Source organism: Pelodiscus sinensis, chromosome 4 (genome assembly GCF_052426305.1).
Source record: "Pelodiscus sinensis isolate ZL-2025 chromosome 4, ASM5242630v1, whole genome shotgun sequence".
NCBI classification, from domain to species: Eukaryota; Metazoa; Chordata; order Testudines; family Trionychidae; genus Pelodiscus; species Pelodiscus sinensis.
Genome location: NC_143055.1, coordinates 130,758,080 through 130,782,255, shown reverse-complemented (window position 1 = coordinate 130,782,255; position 24,176 = coordinate 130,758,080). Strand labels below are relative to the sequence as shown.

The window sequence follows — 24,176 nt, the reverse complement described above, 5'->3', positions numbered from 1 at the left end:
TTGATGGACCTAACCTCCATGAATCTATCCAGCTCTTTTTTGAACCCTGTTAAAGTCCCAGGCTTCACCACATCCTCTGGAAAGTTGGCTTTACGCTGAGTGAAGAAAAACTTCCTTTTGGTTCTTTTAAAGCTGCTGCCTATTAATTTCATTTGGTGAGCCCTCGTTCTTATACTGTAGAACAAGAAAATAACTTTTCCTTATTCACTTTCTTCACACTACTCATGATTTTATAGACCTCTATCATAGTCCCCCTCAGTCTCCTCTTTTTTAAGTTGAAAAGTCCAAGTCTTTTTAATCTCTCATCCTATGGGATCCATTCCAAACCCCTAATAATTTTTGTTGACCTTTTCTGAACCTTTTCCAATGCCAATATATTTTTTAGATGAGGTGACCACATCTGTACGCAGTAATCAAGATATAGGTGTACCATGATTTTATATAAAGGCAATAAGATATTTTCTGTCTTTTTCTCTATCCCTTTTTTTAATGATTCCTAACATTCTATTTGCTTTTTTGACTGCCACTGCACATTGAGTGGATGTTTTCAGAGAACTATCTACAATGACTCCAAGATATCTCTCTTGAGTAATTGTAGCCAAATTACTCCCTATCATATCATTTGTATAGTTGGGATTATTTTTTCCAATGTGCATTACTTTACATTTATCAAATTTAATTTAATTTGCCATTTTGTTGCCCAATCACGTAGATTGATGAGATCTTTTTGAAGTTCTTCACAGTCTGCTTTGGTCTTAACTATCTTGAGCAGTTTGGTATCATCTGCAAATTTTGCCACTTCACTGTTTACCCCTTCCTCTTTATTCATTTATAAACAAGTTGAATAGGATGGGTCCCAGGACAGACCCTTGGGGGACCCCACTAGTTACCTCTCTCCACTCAGAAAACTTACCATTTATTCCTACCCTTTGTTTCCTCTCTTTTAACCAGTTATCAGTCCATGAAAGGACCTTCCCTCTTATCCCATAACAACTTACTTTACTTAAGCACCTTTGGTGAGAGACCTTGACAAAGGTTTTCTGGAAATCTAAGTATACTATATCCACTGGATCCCCCTTGTCCACATGTTCATTGACCCCCTCAAAGAACTCTAGCAGATTAGTAAGGCATGATTTCTCTTTATAGAAACCATGCTGACTTTCCCCCAACAAATTATGTTCATCTATGTGTCTGACAATTTTATTCTTTACTATAGTTTCAACTAATTTTCCCGGTACTGATGTTAGACTTAACAGTCTGTAATTGCCAGGATCACCTCTAGCGCCCTTTTTAAATATTAGCATCATCAAGTTAGCTATCTTCCAGTCATTAGGTACGGAAGCTGATTTAAAGGATAGATTATAAACCACAGTTAATAGTTCTGCAATTTCCCATTTGAGTTCTTTCAGAACTCTTGGGTGAATGCCGTCTGGTCCCAGTGACTTGTTACTGTTAAGTTTATTAATTTGTTCCAAAACCTCCTCTAATGTCACCTCAATCTGGGACAATTCCTCAGATTTGTCACCTAAAAATAATGGCTCAGGTTTGGGAAACTCCCCAATATCCTCAGCCATGACAACTGAAGCAAAGAATTCATTTAACTTCTCTGCAATGACTTTATCATCTTTGAGTGCTCCTTTAGCATCTCAATCATCCAAGGGCCACACTGGTTGTTTAGCCGGCTTCCTCTTTCTAATGTACTTAAAAAACATTTTGCTATTACTTTTTGAGTTTTTGGCTAGCTGTTCTTCAAACTCCTTTTTGGCTTTTCTTATTTTATATTTGTACACATAATGTGACAATGTTTATGCTCCTTTCTATTTTCTTCACTAGGATTTGACTTCCACTTTTAAAAATATGTCTTTTTATCTGTGTCTGCTTCTTTTACCTAGTGGTTAAGCCACAGTGGCACTTTTTAATTTGGGGTATACATTTAAGTTGGGCCTCTTTTATGGTGTCTTTGAAAAGTTTCCATGCAGCTTTACTTTTGTCACTGTACCTTTTAATTTCTGTTTAACTAACTTCCTCATTTTTGTGTAGTTCCTCTTTCTGAAATTAAATGCCACAATGTTGGGCTGCTGAGGTGTTTTTCCCACCACAGGGATGTTAAATGTTATTACATTATGGTCACTATTTCCAAGCGGCCCAGTTATATTTACTTCTTGAACCAGATCCTGTGCTCCACTTAGGACTAAATCAAGAATACCCTCTCCTCTTGTGGGTTCCAGAACCAGCTGCTCCAAGAAGCACTCATTTAAGGTAGCAACAAATTTTATCTCTGAATCCTGTCCTGAGGTGACGTGTACCCAGTTAACATGGGGATAGTTGAACTCCCCCACTATTATTGAGTTTTTTAAATTTGATAGCCTCTCTAATCTCCCTTAGCATTTCATAGTCACTATCACTCTCCTGATCAGGTGGTCGATAATATATCCCTACTGCTATATTCTTATTACTGAAGCATGGAATTACTATCCATAGAGATTTTATGGAACATTTTGGCTCATTTAAGATGTTTACTTCTTTTGATTCTACATTTTCTTTCCCCGCCAGCATAACCTGTTCTGTCCTTCTGATATATTTTGTACCCTGGTATGACTGTGTCCCATGATTGTCCTCATTCTACCAAGTTTCTGTGATGCCTATTATATCAATATCCTCCTTTAAAACTAGGCACTCGAGTTCACCCCTTTTATTATTTAGACTCTTAGCATTTTTGTATAAGCACTTTAATAATTTGTCACTATTTATCTGCCATTTCCTGATGTGTTAGACTCCTTTTCATTTGATTGTGTCTCATATGATCTGACCCATACTTCCATCCTCTCCTCCTGACTAGAACATAGAGCATGTCTATTAATAGACCGTCCCCTAAGAGATGTCTCTGTCTGATCCATGTGTTCCTCCGCACCTGTCGGCTTTCTCCCAGATATTTACATATTTACATTAATATGTAAATTACTTGTTTTCCTTTGTTTTGGATAGATCCATTTAACAACTCCCCCAATATACTTGCTTTATGCTCTTTAGTCATGATTCCAACATATATCCCTAACTCTTCCTACCTACCACATACGTACACCAGACAAGAGTAATCATGATCAGTGAGCTATGAGTTTTCAAATGATACTTCGCTAGGCATGTTTTGTACAACAATTATTACAATAGTGAATAAGGTGCGACTAGAGGGGTGCTTCATGTCACAGAATGACACTAACAAAAAGTCCATGTTTTCCATTAAAGCAGCAAAGGGGTTGGATTTTTGCCCAACATTTTGCAAATTTACTGGGAGAGGTTCCAATGGTCTCATTGCTTCTTTGTGCTCCCATCTCTCTCGACTCTTGTCTGATATTTAGATTGTAAGCTCTTTGGGGCGAAGCACTTAGCACAATGGCCTCCCGGTAGGAACAATAAACTAGCTGTGTGAGCTCTGCTAATCAGATGGGCTGCATTTGACTCTCTCCTGAGTGGTCCCACAAGCACACAGTGTACCAGGAACACTGATCTGCAGTAAACAGAACCACCAAGACGGCAGTGGGAGGAGATGGCAGGAAACAAAACAACTTGCTGTTCAGCAAACGAACAGGGGAAGCAAGAGCAGGGAGCTTTCTTTACCACCAGACTCCATGTTGCCTTTCTCACAGTGTGAACAGACTTTACTTTGAGGGTTTACCCTTAGCAGATCTGATTTCTGGTCTTGTTAAGTCAGTGAGCTGGACCTCAAGTGGTAAGCTACTGAATCAACTGGTGGTCTACATTATTAGTGTATTATAAAAACACATAGACTGAGGGCTTCTCTAAGAGCTAATGACAGCCTGCTGATTAATATTGTTGCAATATGTCTGTATTAACATTCTACGTGGAAATGCTTTAAAGTCGGTGGCCAAATGAGGAGAAACAGGTTTCCTCCAAGACAGGACAAAACTTGGCAGCTATTTCCTGTAAATGAAGCATGGTAGAAACAAAACAATGGGTGGGCTATTCACATACAGAGTGGTGGGAAGCCCACCAGAAGGAAGAACCGCATGAGGTCACCCTGCCTCTGGGAACAAAGAATCAAAGATGGGAAGCCATCTTTGGCACCTGTCACTGGACCTGAAGAGACCTGAAGTCTTGCAAATTGAGGAAGATGGGTCCTTCAGCTAAGGGGAACGGAATCTAGGTGAGAAAAATATCTTAACAAATGGCCATCGCTTTCCAGGTTACGTGAGAGACGTTTAGGTGGATGTTTTCACCTGTATGTGCTTTAACCTTTTCTAACGCTATTCCTTTTGCTTGGCATCACCCTGGATTATGTGAATAAATAAGTATTCTTTTCACTATAAACCAGCTCAGTGCTGTGTTTAAAAGGAAGAGTGTATTTACCTTAGTGAATTTAATAAGCAGCAATCTGCTTTTGGACCTTCAGAACAACAATAAAGTTGATTTATTCCTCTAACCTGTCCAGGAGAGGGTTGTGCCTTGCAGAGCACATGGTTTGGGGGGAAAAATCAGGACTGGCATGAGTTGGGCTCATTCTGAAAGTAGTAACTACAACTGGCAGAGACCCAGGAGCTGGTGTGGTGCTGGCAGGCTGCTGGGGTCAAAGGGGCCAGCCTAGGGCTATACCTCTACACAGACGCTCAGGTTGTGGCCTGCAATCTTGTGGCTGACTGTGTGTGTCCTCCGAGGCAGAGAGTTAAGTAGCAAGGCATTGTCAGGCATCGAGGGTTACAGGGTGGGAGGTGACACCACCCCTCACTGGTCTGGATTGCACCCCAAACACCATTGCGCCTATACTAATGAAAATAGTTTTACTCATACACAATACTAATTAAGGGTGAGGCCACATTGATAGAGTGATTTTCCTTTTTAGTGCTTCACTGGGCTTTCCACAGGCAGACATGAAGCTCCCAGCCTTGCCAACCCCAAATGTTCAACAACCCCAAGATTCAGAAAAATGATTTGTGGGTCTCTTGCTTTGCCTTGTGGGTTTTGACCCTTTTACTCTCTCCCCGGTCACCGTTTTGAAGCTTCTTTCTGAAAAACCAACTTCTGTTTTAAAATGGACGCGGAGCTCCTAGCCTCCTGGCTGGTCTCCTGAGGCCTTAAGTAAAACACCAGCTACTGTGAGACTTGTGATAAAACCACCAGTGGCAGCACTGGTCTTCTCCCGAGACAAGGAATGGCCTTGTGGTTAAGGCACTGGGTTGTGAATCAGGAGAGCTGGGCCTAAGGGTGTCACAAGGAGGAGGGAGAAAAATTATTGTTCTTGTCCTCTGAGGATAGAGCAAGAAGCAATGGGCTTAAACTGCAGCAAGGGAGGTTTAGGTTGGACATTAGGAAAAAGTTCCCAACTGTCAGGGTGGTTAAACACTGGAATAAATTGCCTAGGGAGGTTGTGGAATCTCCATCACTGGAGATATTTAAGAGTAGGTTAGATAAATGTCTACAAGGGATGGTCTAGACAGTACTGGGTCCTGCCATGAGGGCAGGGGACTGGGTTCAATGACCTCTAGAGGTCCTTTCCAGTCCTAGTATTCTATTATTCTAATCCCTCTCTGCCACAGATATCCTGAATGACCATGAGTAAATCACTTAATTTCTCTGGGCTAGTTCTTGAAAGGTATTTTGGTGCCTACCCCCCTTTGGCTTCAAGGGGACTTATGCACTTATATCTTTGAGGATCTCTGTACCTTCATTTGTGTTCTGTACAGTGGGAATAATAATACTTCCCTCCTATTATCCTTTGTCTCAACTATTTAAACTTTCAGCTCTTCAGGGCAGGCACTGTCTGCTTGGTGGTATCTCTCCAGTGCCCAGCATAACGGGGCCCTGTTCTCAGTCAAAGGCTCTAGATGTTACAGTTAGGTACACAGAACAATAGGTACAGTGGGGTTTGGAGAAGGCAGCATGCAGTGACTCCAGATGGAATTTGGCTTGCCACACATGGGTGAACCATTCTCCTCTTCTGAAATAGCTTATGGGGGTTTTCAGGTCAGGATGCTTGGGTATATTTGGGGGCAAGCCAGTCACGCCACCTTAGAGGGATCTGTGGATGGGGAATGTACCTCAAGCAGGTCCACAGAGGGGCCAAAGCATCCAGAGCCCTGGGCCCGTTAAATTGCCACCAGAGAGCCACACTCCAGAGAGCGCTGAGGGTTGGGTGGGGTCTGCATGGTCCTCCCCCCGACCTTAAGAGGAGACTGGTGGAAGCGCTAGGGACCACATGTCTGTAGAGCAAGTGACATGAGAGGAACAGAACAGGAAGGGACGCACAATGAAGAGGAAAAAGGGGCATTGTGGGTAGCTTGTTTTCAAACATCTGTGTGGCAACTACAACAAGCGTTTACATGGGAAGCTAGATCCTCCTTAGGGGTGGGAGGGAAGGTGAGCTCGAGATAATTTCTGTAATAAGATGTAGCACAGGAAGTTTGGAAGCCTGTGCTCTAGTTCTTGAATTTCTTCCTTTGTATTTCCTCATGGACTGGTTTCCCCTTGAACTTGTTGGCTTTGCTGTGGAATTCTGTTGGTATTTACTACCTGGGACAGTGATAAAACTTGGAAAACACTGATGGGGTCAGATTAGATTAGATGATTGCTTAGTATTTACAGCTGTCAGGAAAATACTAAGCTGATGCAATTCTTTCTGGGAAGAAATTCCTGCCTCCGTTATAGGTTCATAAATACTTTAAAGCGGGAGACGAGGGCTTTTATTACAGCCTCAGTGAGTGACACAAGGTCAGTGCATGACAGTTATGCCCAACTTTTCTCATTTCATAGTGAATCCAGCCTTTAAATGGACACAGTTTCACAATGGATAAGGGTCATTTAATTTGCCCAACAGGTCTGATCTAATTAACTAATTCCCTGCTTGATAAAAACATTCATCATCTAAGACTGTTAAGGTGGCCTCTGCATTTTTCTTCATTCTTACTGCACAAGAAATTTACCTCTTGACATTATATATATATATATATTTATGCAATGCCAGGTACATCTTCTAGTATATACATTTCTAGTATGCTTTGTTTTAATATAGTATATTTACCACTTGACATATATATTCTTACTGCACAAGTTATTTATCTCTTCTCTTACTCCTCATGAGAAGCTGAAGTACTGGTGCCAATGGGGGTGTCCTTTGAGTTTGATTTAGTGGGTCTATACTACACCCGCTAAATCGAACCCCGGAAGATCGACCGTGGCAGCGTCAATCTTCCGTGTAGCGTAGACGTGCCCTTATGGTGTAATACAGTTTCTATGCTTGTGCCACATTGACCTACGCACATTGACCACGGCTCAACGCCCCTGGGGGCGGTGGCATTACTAGAACAGCGTAACAGGGAGCTATGTCTGCAGGAGGAACTCTTCAGTGGTGTGGCTGCCCTTCTGACTCTAGCTACAAATGGGTTCTTCTCTCACTGCATTTAAACTACCTCTCCAAGAGGAAGCACTTAGGTCAATGGAAGAATTATTCTAGTAACCTACCATGGTCTACACTATGACTTAGGCAGGCGTAACTATGTCTCTGAAGGGCATGAGCAGAGTAGCTGGGTCAACCTATCTTTGTATGGTAGACCAGCCCTTAGTGTACCAGCGACTAGAAATCTCAACCTACCATGGGTTGTGCTAGGTGTAGGCCCCTGCCCATTGGTTCCCTGGTTTCCTTGCCCTGGGTTGCATTCTGCAGCCATTGTAATGATGCAGAAGAGAAGTGTTGGGTTAAACTCCCTTTCAGAAAATCTACAGTTCACGTATGGGCCTTCCACTTCAAAGATTCCAGATTCACACAGGAAAAAAGTGTACTGAACGCAATGAAACATTGCAACGAGGTGTTGTAACAGCCTTAGTTTGTGGCCTGCTCCCCTTCAAGACAATGGGAGCTTTGTCACTGATTTCAGTTGGAGCAAGTTCAGGCCTCAGACCTGGAAAAGAACATAAACCAAAGTATCAAATGATGCAATGGGATTGACAATAAAGATATTTCTGTTACATTGGAATTAGTCAACCATTGCCTCACATGAATGTTGCTGCAGGAGATCATAATATTTCCACTTATGAAAAAAGAAAGGGACACTTATAACCAAGATCAAGAGGCTCAGGCTCTATTCCTGGTTCTGCTGCTGCTACTCTTTGTGACCTTGGACAAATCACTTAGACCCTGAGCGTGCGAAGATACAAGCACATGCTTAAATTTATGTACCACAAATAGTCCCATTGATTTCAAGAATGCGCTTTAATCATAAAGCCCTGCCCTTCCCTTGATTTTACAGTGTGTAAAGTTATATAAATGTAAATCTTTGCAAGGCTGAAGCCTAAATCTCTTTGTGCCTCAGTTACCATATCTATAAAATAGAAACAAAGCCCCCTGCCTCCGAGGCATTTGTGAGTTCATCCTCACCAAACCCAGTAAAGTTCTAATTTGTTAGTTTATTTGTTCATTCATTTGTTTTAAAATTGCACTTTTTGTACTGATTTCTGTTACAGAATAAAATTCTATTAGCATAATTTAGGGACTGGACTCGATGAACTCTTGAGGTCCCTTCCAGGCCTAGTATTCTATGATATGTTAACAAGTGTTTTGAAGTTTTGAAAACAACCAATTACTTGTTACTGCATTAATCAGTGCATTAACCATGATATATTCACACATCTATAGCAATCTCCGCTCCATTACCTAACAGGCCTCAAACCATTAGGGCCAGATAAAGCATAGTACAACTAAATACATTATTGAGACTCCCTGTTAAAATGGTCTTTCAATGCCTTCCACAGCTAGATAGCTCGGTGTCGAGCTCTTTTAATAGCTTTTGTGTCTGGCTGTTCCAAGTCAGCAGACAGCCGCTCCATCTCTGCCCTGGTGCCAACTTTTCCCCCTTCGCTTCATAGATATTACACAGAACACAGCAGGCAGCTATAACTTTTGGAAGATTTTTGTCACTGAGATCCAACCTCTGTGGCTGGATGCCCAGGGGGGTACTTCTCAATGGTGCTGTACATTACACATTGATACAACCGCTCCTGGTGAGAACCCACTGTGGACACAAGGAGGCAAGCATGCACATGCATGAGCAATGGGGTGGCTGTATGCCCATGTAAGGTGTGTTGGCAAAACTTTGCGGTACAGACAAGGCCTTCAAATAAGGGTGGCAGAATCTAGCACATAGTGAGGGGACTATCCTAAAACATCACAAATAGTAAGCAAACCGAGGTGTGTGTTCTTGCCTGCAGGTTTGTTCTATGGTACAGTGTTTCTCAACCTTTATTTTTTATAAAGTGCCCCTTTAAAAAAATTATAAGTACCCCCAATATCTACAGTTTTCAGACACACACATTATTTTCTACCATTGCAACACATTTGTTTAAACAACTTAATCCTAGCCAGGCGGGGGATGAAATGTTTGGGTGTAAAAAGTACAAAAATAATAAAACGCTGCAAAACTTAAAACAAAAATTCAGTTTTCTCCAAATTTCAGTTGTGTTGACGTACCCCTCCCCCCCAGACTTCTCTCAAGTACCTCTAAGGGTACTCATACCACTGGTTGAGAAACACTGCATGGTAGACCATGCATGAGGGGATAGATATTGCTTTACGTAAAACTATTTGCCTCCAGCTACAGTCCATTAAAATATATTTGAAGATTGACTTGCCCATGATGGCATCTGCCAACTGCAGAAAATTCAAAGGTTCTTTTATGTGTCTTATTGTTGCTTATGAGCCAAGGAACATGATGAAATGCCATTGAAAGACAGTCACTCCACAGACATTGCATCATGACCATTACAGAAAATGCAGAATAAAGGGGTAGAGAAAGCTGAGCCTTTGTTATACAGACTAGTGCGGAGGCATGAGAGATATGATGAGTGATACACATCAAGCAAAAAAGCCCTGAAATAAAATTTTCAAAGGGCTTAGATAAAAAAAAAGAGGGGAGAAAAGCGTAAAAACAGTAGAGGAAAAGAGAGAAGTCTGAGATTTGAGAACATCACCATGCAAAATGTGGGAAAATAACATGCAATACATTTCTCAGGAACAGCTAGCAAGAAAGGGAGGCTGTCCGCAGCACTGTAAGGGTATAGGCACATCTGAGAGTCCCCACCCGAGCCCTGGTGTTAAAACAGAGCAAACCTTTGTGAAAATGGTGTAAAGATATTTTTCTTGTTCATTTTGTGTTGTAAAGATATTTTTTTGGTTCAAGTTTTGAAACTTGAAAAGTTTCGAGCAGTTTGACACTGGTAGAAAATGGAGTAGAAAAAACTAACCATGAAAAAAACAAGGTGTTTTCCTCTTGAAATTGAAAAAGAATGTCAATAACATTAACATTATGTATCAAAATTTTGAAATTTGAGAAACATCACTGCTAGAGAGCCTTTCCCAGCCTTATCTTGGTATTAATAAACAATGAGGTTTTCTGTGGCAAAAATGACCGTTGGGCACCTAACTGCCATGAGCTGTGGGTGCATAACTCCCATTGATGTCTTTAAAAATCTCCTCTTTACATAACCTATGCATTGGATCATCATATATTATAAAGAAATAGATGCACAATACACCTGTAGCTGTCCAACTGTTGGTCAGTGCTGCCATATCTTCCAATAGTGCCCAATAAATTGCATGAGTCTGGCTGTCTTCACTGTCTAATAACAGGAAGTTCCGGTTGCACTGGTAACCGTGTATTTGCCAAATTGGCTCTTAATGCAGGCCAGACAGAGTGGATTTTTTCTCTCATGCCCTCAGAGAGTGCAATTGCTTTAATGCTAGATTCTGTGAGATCCCTATCCTGTTTATTATTCATAGATGCCAGTTAGCTTTGCTTAGTGAATCCCACTTCCTAATTCAGTGGGGTGGTGTAGTGTGGGAGGATTACATCACTTCTGGGGGGTGGTCTCTGGCAACATCCTGTCAAATAATTTCTGTTGTTTCTACAGGAAAAATGGATACATGTCTCTAGGCATTACAGGTGGGATTTTCAGGCCCAACCTGTGACCAGCCCTTTGTGTCCCTGCTGCTTTACTACATTCAACCCAAGGAAGCACTGAGGTGAGAGGAAAAGAGCAGCAAAGTCCTGCCTAGAGAGGCCTGACTGGAGCAGCCATTTTGGAAACTAGAGAGACATGATCCTCCCAGGTCTAGAAGGGGTTAGCAACAGCCAATCAGCACCTTGCAGGCTCAGATAAAAGGAGTGGCGTCACCACGTCAGTTGGTAGTTGAGAGCTGAGGAGTGAACAAGGGGGCTTTGCTCTGGCCGGTAAGTACCCAGAGTTTGTGGCCGGCCAAACTTACACAGCCACTGCTGAGGGGGAAGGAGACAGCCTGTAAGAACAGGACCAAGGAAATAGCAGCAGGAGATTGCAATGGAGCCAAACATGGCAGCTGTGTTCAGGGTCCCTGGGTTGGAAACCTGAATTGTGGGCGGACCCAGATTCCTCCAGCAGCAACAGAGCGTCCACGCCTGAAGGGTTTATTTGGCAGCCTGGGCAAAAGGCTGAATTGAAGGGTCTCTGAGCCAGGCTGAAGACCTTAGTGAGGGCAAAGAGGCGGTTCATGGAAGGGGTTCATTTGGAGGCCCGTAGCGATGGAGACCCGTCAAGGTTAGTCAGCAGCCTTCAGGGGGCACCAGGGGCCACACCCAACCACTCAGAGGTCCCCTTTACATCATCTCATTCCCTTCCCAGTGGGAGCGTGACCATGACTTGGCTGGGAGTAGAGTTAGGCTCATGCCAAGCACTTTGGAAAATGTCACCCCACATGATAATCTGCCCACTCCACAGCTGCTTAGACAGAATAAACTGTCATGCTGGGCAATGTAGACGCTTCCTTTAGAGAAATGTTGCTCACGACGGGTCCCAGCCCCTCCACAGCCACATCTAGTTGTGGGGGGGCCTAGACCGTTGTGTTCCATTTTGCTGGGGATTGATCTGTGCTGAGCAGGGCCCACAGCTTTGATGGGCCCCTAAGCAAGGTGTGTGTGTGTGTGTGTGTGTGTGTGTGTGTGTGTGTGTGTGTGTGTAAGGGTTGATTCTATACTCCCGGAATGGGCAGGGACTCAGGCAGAAGGGGCAGGGTTGAGCCCTCAGCGCCACCCGGAGCATGTCTCCCCGCTTCCCACAGTACCCTCACTGCCGCCTGGTGCACACCACACAGTGCTCTGGCAGTGTTGAAAGGGCCCGCAGCTCTGCTGCCACCAAATCGCCCAACTCCAGGGCAATCATTCCCTTTGCCCCCCCTTCAGTGGGCCTGTCTCTGCTGGATACAACACATCTGTGCTACCCAAAAATCCTGAAAGCAACTTTTGAAGCAACCATTTACACTTGTGCAGGTGTTTTTTTCTCTCGAAGCTGCTATTTGCAGGTGACAAGTGTAAGCAGGGGCTGAACTGCTGCAGCTAAAAGGAGGGGTGGGTGTGCCCACTACAACTGTTTAGCTCTGCAAGATAATTAACTGTTAACTGTTGACATGTAAATACAGCTCAGGAGAGAATCCGAGGTGTGGCTATGGAAATCCCATGCAGCCAGGGCTGATGGAAGGTCAGTGTTGGAATGGAATGTGGAGAATTGTAAATAATTTGGGGCTGTTGTGGGGGTCACTAATCATGCTACCCCCTAAATGTGGGAACTGTAAAACATGCCACCAGTGCTTGCAGGAGAGACACCACCATCATGGTAAGAGGTCTCGGAAGAACAAGCCTCCCCCCTTCCAGAGTTGAGTGAACAGAGCTGGGGGGGAAGGGTTAAAGGGCTTGAGTCAGCCTGTTTCACACCTGCCAGGTCTGAGCTATAAGACTGGCCCAGCCTGCACCTTTCCCCCTTTGTTTTAAGGACTCCCTGAGGAGTCCTTTCTTTTGCTAGTCCAGTGGAAGCTGGATTCCTTTTGCCAGTCCAGCTGGTGGCTAAAGATTTGAAATCATGGAGAGCTGAAATCACTGGTTTGGCTGAGAGCCAGACCCATTGCAGAGCAGTGGAGTGGTGGCGACCAGCAGAGTGGCTGGTGGGAATCACTGGCTGGGGGCGTAACGTGGCGCGGAGCGGAGGCAGGCGAGGAGCGGTGACCAGCGGTGTGGCGTGGAGCGGTGGCAGGCAAGGAGCTGTGACCAGCGGCGTGATGCGGAGCAGCAGCAGACGAGGAGTGGTGACCAGCGGCGGCAGCAGGCGCGGAGAGGCGGCAGGCGACCAGCGGAGCGTCCGGTGGCGTGGGATGAGACAGCTGGTGGAGCGTGGTGGAGTGTCGTCAGGTGCCCCCTATCTATCCTGCCACCCCCATTTCTAGCCAGCGTGGGAGGTGAAACCCTGTAGGTGAACTTTGGGATTCTGGGTGGCATGGACTAGGGACAGAGACTTTCGGGGTGTTGGACTCTTTGGACTTCAGGTGATTCTTGGCTGGGGGGGTGCTTAGCTCATGTTTGGGTTATGAACTCTGTTTGTGGTGTTTCCCCCAAGCTATCGCCGTATGACTTCTCTCTCTGTTTCATTCAATGTTTCTTTCCTACACTCAGACTCAGTGCTTGTGAGTGGGGAAGCATTGCCTCTCAGAGGCACCCAGGGGTGTGTGAATTTCCCAGATTACTGGATGGGGGCTCAAGCCGGTTCTGTGTGAGATGGACCCCAAGATATTGAACCCACCCTGGTTACCGCCAGGCCTACCTGGCAGAAGGGTTACACAAGGATATTTTTGTTCAGGGAAAGTGTGTTCCATTCACTGGCTCTGTTACAAGACCTTGCTAGGGCCTTAGGCTGTTGTAGGGCAGTACTTTGCATGAGTAACACAAGGAAGGTACTCCCTCTGCTTCAGTGTATGGGAAAGGCATCAATTATTCTCCAAAAGCATTTCCCGCTGATTCACTGCTCTTTATCATCTCATTTGCAGGCCTCATCTTGAATTTCTACCACGCCCAAATCTCCCATTGACTTCAAGGAACCGGATAAGCTTATTGTGGGAGCTGGGTCAGAGCCACTCTGGCAGTTTCGCTACAAGAAGCGCCAGCGTTCATCAGCACTGGAATGCGCGTGGCGCTCAGATAACCACCACGGTGTGTTATATCAGGTATGACATGCCCAGCGTTGAATTCAATGGCAGGTTTGGAGGGGAAAAGGATTCCTGGGTTTGCCTGTAGTTCTGCAGTTCACCAACACAATAATTCAGGATCTCCCACTCTGTTGCAAAACACCCACTTTCCATTGCTATGAACCACTGGGGTGTCAGACCTTTTAGCTCAGTGATGCAATAAACACAGCAGAGATGTTGTTAGGCTCTAGACCAGCGTTTCCCTAACTGTGGTCCGTGGCCCAGTACCAGTCCTTAGAAAAAAAATACTGGTCCTTAGAAAAATTATCGTGCATGATCCTATTCATTTGTGTGATGGGGTAGCAGCACCCCGCACCGCCAAGCCCAGTGGCGTGGCCCTCTTGGGAGAGCCCGCTGCCACGGTGTCTCTACTGGGCACGCTCCCAGGCAGCGGGGCTAAATCTGGCGGGTGGTAGGACCCAGGGAGAAGGCCGGGGACTGTGCACACCGACACAGAATGCCCAGCTTCGGACACAGCTGGGGGAGCCGGTGCCGGCCAATAAAGCTCCCAGGATTGGGGCCAGGAGGGGGGACGAACAACCGGCTGGACAGGTAGGGCCAGTGACACAGTTTATTTGCATATTCATTTGCTTAATGAATATGCAAATATGCAAATAAATGTTACCGGTACTCCAAAAGCTTGTGAATGGGTTTACTGGTCCCCAGTATCAAAAAGATTGGGAACCACTGCTCTAGGCAAAGTGTAGGCATTAGAAAGACCTGGTTCCAGTGGGATCTTATGATCTGAATAGGCAAAGGGTAGGAAGGCGCTGAGAACTAACTGATTAGTCCCCAGTGACATAACGAAGTATGTATCCCAGTCCCATTCACTATCCATTGACCCACAGAGTCTCCAAAGGCTCCTGTGAAATACATTCAGGCTTTGTCTATTCTGCACTGCTTTTAGCAACATGGCTGGGGCAACACGGCCCGTACCACTTACCATCTGGCGGTGTTAACAGACGTCGACAAAATACTTCCGGCGTCCCCACTCCCCCTTCGAGCAAGGTTCAAGTTGCCAACAGGAGCGCGCTCTGCCTGACAGCGCGCCATTCACACGGCCACTTGCTGCAGCAAAACTTCTCTCTTTTGGAGGCGGAAGGGGAACTTTTTTAAGCACCTGTGAACAACAAAAGTTTTGCCGCTTCACTTGGCAGCATCGACAAAGCCTTGGGCCTCTGCCCACAGTGAAGGTTTGTCAATTGTATCGTCAGCACGTGGTACATGTACAGCAGAATCATCCTCTGTCTGACGATTCCCACGGTGCCACCGTACTCCACTGGGAACCCTTGGGCTGGGCCAATCGGGTTGGAGCGCCCTGCGTGCTCTGCTGGGGCGAAGGGGGAGAAGCTCGCTTCATGTAAATGACTTCTGGTGCTGAGTGCCCAAGATTCCACCTACGAAGCGCTGTTGCGTGGGTTGGGATTTGTCTGTGTTTTGATGTGTCATGGTGATAATGGCTCGTTATTGCTGAACTCATGGAAGGGCCTGGGAATTGTGCAGGATGTGCCTTGGGGATTCTGACTGAATAAGAAACGGATGTTGGCTGGGTAACGAAGCCGGGCTCCGCGGAGAAGGAAAGGGCTGTCATAGGGACTATGAGGGCGGGGCTATTCGGAGGACCAAGGATGCTGGTCGGGGTCCTGATTTGTTCTGGGGACCCCGTGCAGGACAGGTTGAACCTCTGTGGTCCGGGACTCTCTAGCCCGGCCACACCTGTGATGCAGCAGAACCAGAGAGCCCCAGTGGCAGAGGTTTCTGGTGGCTGGAAGCTGAGCCAACCAGTGGGGCCAGCAAGGGAGAACCAGAGCTGGTAGGGCCCAGGGGGCTGGAGTTCACACTCCACGGGAGCTGCTGGGGCTGTGGGAGCTCATGAGTCTGGCAGCGCTGCCAGGGTCATGGGAGCTGGTGGGGCTGCTGCAGCTCAGGGGCCAGGAGGCAACAGTGCCAGGTGGCTGAGGAGAGGAGCCCAGCAGTGAGGCTGGCACCCTCCCCTTCCCAGACCTCTTCTGGTCCAGCCAACTCCCTTGCCTGGGACTGCTCAGGTCCCAAGGGAGCTGGACCAGGGAGGTCCAACCTGCATACCTGGACAAACCGTCATGTTACCACGGTGGCTTCCGGCCTTGTTTTGTGTGGAAAACTGAAACAGTTGAGGGACAAGAACCCCATGACCACCCTCGTGCTCTTCTCTTGGTTTTGTTGCAGGCCCTGGAGGGGAGGGGTCTTTGTTTCACTGCAATGACTTTGGGTTCTGGGAGATCCTTGTGGTGGCAGCTGGCTCCACGGTGAGGCTCGGCTGGACTGGGGGTGACAAAGCAGAAGTAACATCACAGTGCTCCAGCCCACTTAGTAGGGGAGGGGGAGGAGCAGAGCTCTAATTGCTGAGCCGGGTCAGAGGGCTGCGTGGCTGAGCAGCTTTTCCTTAGGACTGGAGCCGGCTGGCAGAGGAGAGCCACCGCCAGATGCTCTGGGCTACCCCTGTGTTTTAACCTGGAGCAGTAGAGTCTGTGCTGAGACAGAGTTCTGGGACCGCCGTATCCTGGGCACTTAGTTGTGACTGGGACTTGCTCAGACGCCTGAGGTGCTGGATTTTTTTATGCTCCTTTTGACTGTTTTCTCCACATAAAAAGTTACTTCTATTCCATGTTCCTAACACACTCCTGAGGGCTTATGAGTGGGGGAAAATCTGCCTGCAAAGACTCCCAAAGCAGTTGCATTTTAACTTCCCAGACTCGGAAGTGAGAGGCCGACACTGGCTGGGGTCTCGGGCTATAATGGTTTTTATCTTAGGGCAAGCACCTCAGATGCACTTTGTTTCCCTCACCATTGGCACCTGGCAGAAGGGTTACAGAACAGCACTCGATTTCCAATCCATTGTCCTCAGTGCTAAGTGTTGACACCGAAAGGCCTGCGAGCTTGGTGGAGATTGTGTGGCTGCCAGCTGACGGGCAGCCAGGCCCAGTAAATACATGGCCATTGGAAATGATATAGCAAAAAAGGTCTGATGGACCAGCAGTGAGCCTGGGGCTGCTTCTACAGAAGCAATTAGCAGGTTTCTCCTTGATTTTAATGGGGGTAGGATTAGACCCAAAGCAATAAAAACACCCCAGTAAAAGACAAAGCCAAGAAGTAAATCCAAAGGTTTGAGTTTCCATGCATGGGGCTTCTCGAAAAGTAACTCACAGTATTACCGACTAGCGTGATTTTTGTCACTAGTTTTGCTTGCACTGTTTACTCCCCTTAAAGCCTAGTTCCAGGAGTCAAGGGAATAGGCGAGTGCTCAGCTTTCATTTAAAATCACATTTCTTGCCAGCGGGGTTGTAGAGAGAATTTAGAAAATGTGGCGCCCCCTACATTCCAGAAGCCAAATGTACAGCATTTCCAACGTGTGTTGTTTTAAACATCATACTATGTGAAGACAAGATTTTTTTTTGTGCGGTGGTGGGGAGGCAACTCATTTTTCAACACTTGAGTGTGAGCAAGATACAGCTGTAAGACACCATTTTTTGGCTTCATGTTAATTGTCCCTCGGGGATTCTTTGCCCAGTGTGCTCAGTTTTCAGGTAAAGCAGTGGTAGTTTGTAGGCTTGCTTGTCTAACTCCCAGCCTTTTGAGCACAGCAGCCTGCAGTCCAAAGATCGAGCCGGGTCTTTTTCTCCTCGTGCACCAATATTAAAGATGCTACAGAACATGTTCTGCCTTCATGTACATCTGTACAATGCCTCCGTCTGCAGCTGATGCCTTCAGTGGTGGTGATTGCACCGGCGTTCCTCATTGGCTCTCTGAAATGTAGTGAACAATCCTGCAGGTGATGCACAAGAGGGGCTGGGATCCAATTCACTTTCTCTTATCTGAACAGGATTTACGGGGAAAGAGAGCGTTCCAAAAACCCAGCCCTTGATGGTGCGGAGTTACCCTTTCCCATCTGCTCAGCTGTGCCCTAGGAGAATCGAGGTAGCTAATCCGCAATAGAAGTTGTCACCTTTTTTTATTCCGCGCTTGAAAAATGGCTTTGCCAGCGATCCCGCAAATGAGATTTGCGCCAGGCTTCTACATTTGGGATGAGCGGAGGCAGCGCTTGCCCATTTCCACAGAGAGGGAGAAGGCTGTATTACATAAAGGATATTTAATGTGATGCCATCGTATGGGTTTCACGTCTGTTGGCGTGGTTACCACCCCAAACATTAAACTGCTCTGTGTGCCAATGGAACTTGAAAGGAACCGCAAAAATGTGGGCTAGACTTGCAGGTCGGCAGGTTGCTTAATGCTATCGGTGTTCCCTGCTGGCATCTCCAATAACAACTCCGTCTTTGTTTGAAGCATCTGCCTCCCAGTTGGGCAAACCATCACCAGGGCAGAGGGAGTTTCTGCCTTTTCTGGTAGACTGAGAAAGGAACGGAAAACACAGTGCGAAGAATTCTGTTCAGTTTGCACATCCGTTGCCACTGCCTATCATGCGAGAATTGTCCAACTTGCCCAAGAAAGCATGGTAGAGCTGCCTGTTCTTTGTGTATTGCCCCAGCACATCCAGAGGACACGGTGGCACAAAGGCAGTCCATGGTTGGGGAGGGATGCTGTAATTCTTGGAGGCACATGTGTACCGGAATTACTGACTTCCTCTTCTTCAATCTTTTTCCTTTCCCACTTTCTACTTCCAGGACATAACTCTCAGCTACCCTCAGGTGGCAGAATCCCAGAATGTTGCACCCAGCTCTGAAGAGTCAGATGGTTTCTTCTCTCTGGATTGACTCTCAGCTGCCTTGATGGGTTCATAACGGTTCCGAGCTGGCAGTGATGGGATGTTTTCCTCCAGAAAGTAAGTTTCATTCAGTGGGAGGGCTTGGCTGCACACTGCATATCTGACCGGCAGATCTGATGTTTTGTTCCAGTAAAGGCCTGGTTAGGCAACAATTGCTTCATGTCTGCTATTTGCATGTGTTCATCAGAACATTTTATCCTCTTTCCCTCTTCACATGTCAATGTAACACTGATTCGGGATGATGCTGTAAGCAAGGAAGGTATTTGGCCATCCTACCATGACCTACTTGGTTCAAGTCTCGGAGATTACAACTTAAATAAACAATTATTTTAAATGCATGTTAATTTATTTCTCCATTAGTTGTTGCACTAAAGCAACAAGATGGGTGAGGTAATATCTGTTAGTGGACCAACTTCTGTTGGTGAAAATGACAGGCGTTTAAACTTATACAGATCTCCTTCCCAGGTCTAGCAAAGCTACTCTGTTCATCACAGCTAACTACGAGGTCAAGCAGATAGTTTAGCATAAGTACTTACTGTACATTCTAAGGAACCATTCCCAGTGAAGCGGCCTGTTACCACCCTTGTAATCACCGGATAAAAAGGGAGGTGGATGGGTTATAGATGGTTGCAATTCTGTGATTTCATTAAGCCCATGAGTTTTAGCGTCTTGCAAAGTGATCGATTTAAGCTCCCACAATCTGCTTTGGAAGGTGCGGTGCATTTGAGGATGAGGACTGAGAGGTCAGATACGGAGTGATCGCTGTGCGAGAAGTGTGTTCCTCACCAGGGAGAGAGTGGTTTTGACTTTTATTATTTTTCCTGTGAGTGTTCATTTGAGAGCGCAGTGGTTATCCGGTGTCAGCCGGAGGCGTTTAGTGCTGGAGGTGTGTTGTGGCGGGGTGTTGATCACTGTAGCAGTGGCGATCTGTCTGGAGGTTTTGCATTTGTGGTTCTGGCAGGATCTGGTGTTGCTTTGAGATGGGGCATCCTGGTCTGTGGGGGTCTTCCTCAGAATCATAGAGCCATAGAGTTAGCACGGACTGCAGGGATCATCTATGCAACCCCTGCCAAGATGTAGAATTTGAAGCACCATTGCAGAAAATGGCAAGGCCTCACTGCCTCAGACAGGTAACAGCTCAATAGATTTCAAGACCAGACGGGCGCGCCATGATCATCTCATCTAACCTGTCTAGTACAGGCCTGAAACCTGCCCCCAAACAATTCTTTTTCCGCTAAAGCGCCTCCTTCTAAATTGCCATCAATGGAGGATCTACCACAACGCTTAGGAAACTCTTCCATGGTTAATGATCTTCATGTTTAAAAATGTGTACAAGAGGCCCCTGCTTTGTGATGGCTTGAGTTATGACCTCCCCCATCTCTCCCGCACTTATGGCCTTTTCTGTAAGTGAGGAAGGAGCCAAAATCCCCCGACTTACGTCCTCGGCCCTGCATTTATGACAGCATACGACACCTGTCGTAAATGCGGACTCGAGTTACAACATCCCCGACTTGCGACACGATCTCTGGAACCGATCGTGTCACAAGTTGGGGGCAGTCCAGTCTCCCCTGGTCTAGCTTCACCTTCCAGCCATTGGCTCTGGTTTGCTAGATTTTCCACCCATGTAAATACTTACAGACTATGATCAAGTCGGCCCATAATCTTCTCCTGGTAAAGAGGAGTAGGTCATGATCCCTGAGTCGATCCCTACAAGGCATGTTATAGAGGGGGTGATCTCTCCAAAGCTGGTCCATTTTCTGGCCAGTTACAGGTGGCTCAGTAAACAGCAGCACGGGACATTGTCAGAGCAGGAGAAGGCCTGGACTGGAGCGAGATACTTCTGTGGACCTCTCCAAAAATATCCAGCTTTCTAAGGGGACTGAGCACCTTCCAGAATGCCTCTATTTCTACCACCCCCTGGAGGGCTGTTTAATGAATTAGTTAATACTCATAAAACACTTTGAAGATGGAAAGAGCTAGATAAATGCTGCGCTTTATTGTTACCCAGCCTTGGGGAGAACTCGTTCATACCAGCAACATTAGCATTCGCCCCACCCCGGGCGGGTGGAAATCAGATTGGAGTGGGTAGAAACCATCTGGGAGTGGGGGAAGGACATGCCTGGTAAATTGAAGGAGTGAAGCAGGCTGAGAAACAGAGCCAAGCTCTCTAAGGGAAGAGGGAGAATTCAGCAGTCCTACAAAACCCCCTGGCAGCCTCTTAAAATCCATGATCTCCTGGTTTCCCCTCCACACGCTGATCCTTCGGAAGAGCAGTAGAGTCGCCACATCCCAGCGCTGGGGCCTGGCATGGTCACATGGTGTCATGGTATGAGCAGATGGCACTGCTTCGGCAGGGGGCCTACAGTGGCAGGTGGCTGCAGAGAGGCTGATGGGTGAAGCTAACATGTTGTGCATGTCCCCTACTCAGTGCGGCAGACATAACAGAGCCGGGGAGAGAGGGATTCTCTCCCCTCACTGCAGAGGAGTAGGCCTCTCATCCCATTCCGGAGGACCGCTCTCCTACACATGTCCACGTGAGCCAGAATGGGCAAGAACCGGGCCATCTTCTGCAGGTGTCATTTCACGAGTGGGTGAAATTCAGTCTGTGGGGGAGTGTCTCCAAAGAGCACTCACTCTTGCTCTGTTCCTCTAAGGCCGGAGTGGGGAACCTAGATCAAGCCCCTAAGGCTCAGGGCTCCCCCCCAGAATTGGGAAGCCTGCAATGGTACTCAAGCCCCTCTGCTGCCTCCCCGTGGGGCTGGAGCATACATAATCTACTAGCCTAAGCCCTGCTAGGCTCTGGTGTCTGAGAGGAATGCGGGGAGTGTCTTTCTGCTTCTTAGTCAGGGACCACGTCAGTTGAAGGTTGGTTGGTTGGCTTTGCTTCTCACTTGTGTGCAGCCTCCGATGGATTTTCCTGTGGGTCAGCGGCCCCCGACCACAAAAAAGGTTCCCCACCGCTGCCCTAAGGGACCCCCATTCATATTGACAATGTATCTTTAAACCTCATCCCACGAGGCATACCGGGGAGGTCGACAAATGCCTTTGATGTCGACCGCGGAGCGTCCAGACTACAGCGCTGAGCCGCCAAACCGCTGATCGGCTCAGCGTGGCAGCCATTGTAATTTAAATGAAGTGGCAATTATTTAAATCGCCGCTTCATTTGGGTATGTCTAGTAAACTAATCTAGATGGCTCTTGCGACAGAGCCATGTAGTCTAGACATACCCTGAGAAACTGCCTGCACTGAAGTTACAAGGTGGAAAGAGACTGCTCAGTGGGGCTCTTACTACTTTGGGCTAAGGCATATGCACTCTGACCTAGATCCTCAAAGGTGTTTAGCTTCCTTTCGAATAGACATTAGCAGCCTAAATACCTTGGAAGATTTGGGCCCCTGTATTTCCTCAGTCATATGATCGCCAGTCCAGAAAATGCTGGCTTTTGAGTGAACCTGGCTTCATGTAGACTTGCAAGGGGCCCCTCCAGGGAAGAAGAGAGAGGTTCTGACACAAGCCCTTGCCGGGTGTTTACAGAGTGTGGATTTGCTGCTCCTCACAGAGTCACAGACACGCACGTAACTGCCAGCCCCCTCCGCACTATCCAATAGAACAAGCAGCAGGAGCTGGGGTGGAAGACATGACCTCTTGGGAGCACAAAATGGCCTCAGCAGGGAAACATCCTGGCACTTCCTGTCTCAATCCAGCCTCTGAATATAAAGATTATCGACCAGCCTTGTTGCATGTTTCATCAGGATCTCATGTATGAAGCAGGGCATGGGCGGCCCTGCAGCATAAAGCAAAGCCCAGTCACTAGCCCGCAGCAATGGGAATGCTCCTAGTTCCTAAAAGGATGTGTTCTTTTTTAGACACATATTTAAATGCAGAACGGACGGTCCAGGCGAATGCCGTCCTGTCTGTAGGGCAGAGCATTCTGCCTTGTGCCTGAATTCGATCAGCCAGCAGGAAAGGTAGCGTCGCCTTCCTTATGGACTGACAGGAAATAAATCTGGCAAAGGGATGTGCCCCATGATTTCATGCCTGTGAACTGAGGCTGAACCTGTTCAGCCAGAATGACAGGATGGAGTTGGATAGCTCCCCCTCTGCACCCTCAATCTGCTGGTTGGGGAAAAAGTCAGGCTTTGGCTCCCTGACACTTCCACACTGATTGGTTTATTTTTTATTTAGCGCCACTACATTCCATGCAGAATGCTAGCATCCCGATCGGCATGCCTGCACAGAGGGCTTGGTTCTGTGGGGGGAAGGCAGGTAGGAGCGCAGAAGGGCAGAGGCGAGCTGTCAAAGGTCACAGAGTAAGAGCGTGGAGGGAGACATTCGCCCTTGTGCAGAAAACTCACCCAAAACCTGGTTTGTGGCAATGAAGTGGCGCAGGCCGGACACAATGCAGAGGGGTCCGGTCTGCCCTAGGTGTGGCGAGGAGATGGCCAGCAGGATGACTATGATGAGGTCATGCGTCAGCTTGATCTTGTTACCACAGGCGAAAGGACATCTTGTAACGAACTTGTCGACTTGTGCTATGACCAGCCACTTCAGCATCTAGCCAGTAGAGGGTGCCACAGAAGCCAGGCAGCTGGCTGTGTGGAGGCTGGTAGGTGGAAAGGCCCAAGAGCCGGACAGAAATGGCGGCAGGGACTAGCAGTAGCTGCAGCATGAGGATACAGGCCTGTGAGCGGCAGAGACCAGGACTTTCCCTTTTCTACCTCTCACCCCTTGAAGCTAGGCTGGGAACTGTTGCATTGAGCATTTTTGCTGTAGCTCTCTGTGGCTGTGCCTAGCATGTTGGCACCTTTTATTTTTGGAAGCCCTAGTTAAGACTCTTAGGCCAGGTCTACACCTGACCCAGCAGCTCAGCTTAAGGTACACAACTCCAGCCAGGAAATTGGATGAAGGTCCAGAGAAGAGCAACAAAAATGATTAAACGTCTAGACAACATGAGCTATAAGGCAAGGCTGAAGGAATTGGGCTTGTTTAGTTTGGAAAGGAGAAGACTGAGAGGGGACATGATAGCGGTTTTCAGGTATCTAAAAGGGTGTTACAAGGAGGAGGGAGGAAAAATGTTCTCCTTGGCCTCTGATGATAGGACAAGAAGCAATGGGCTTAAACTGCAGCAACGGAGGTTTAGGTTGGACATTAGGGAAAACTTCCTAATTGTCAGGGTGGTTAAACACTGGAATAAATTGCCTAGGGAGGCTGTGGAATCTCCATCTTTGGAGATATTTAAGAGCAGGTTAGACAGACATCTATCAGGGATGGTCTTGGTGCTGGGTCCTGCTATGAAGGCAGAGGACTGGACTCGACCTCTCAAAGTCCCTTCCAGTTCTAGTGTTCTATGATTCTATTATTCATCCCCCACGCCT

General features: G+C 46.9%; 1 long non-coding RNA gene across 1 annotated transcript in view; it reads left to right on the top strand.

The window, feature by feature from the left end:
• The window catches only part of LOC112546175 (uncharacterized), a 50,336-nt gene that overhangs the window by 5,800 nt on the left and 20,360 nt on the right, over positions 1–24,176 (top strand). Inside the window, exons 2-5 of the long non-coding RNA XR_003089811.3 lie at positions 10,912–13,214; positions 13,847–14,023; positions 17,904–17,998; positions 18,703–18,860. This is a non-coding gene — a long non-coding RNA (uncharacterized LOC112546175). The remainder of the gene's footprint in view (positions 1–10,911; positions 13,215–13,846; positions 14,024–17,903; positions 17,999–18,702; positions 18,861–24,176) is intronic.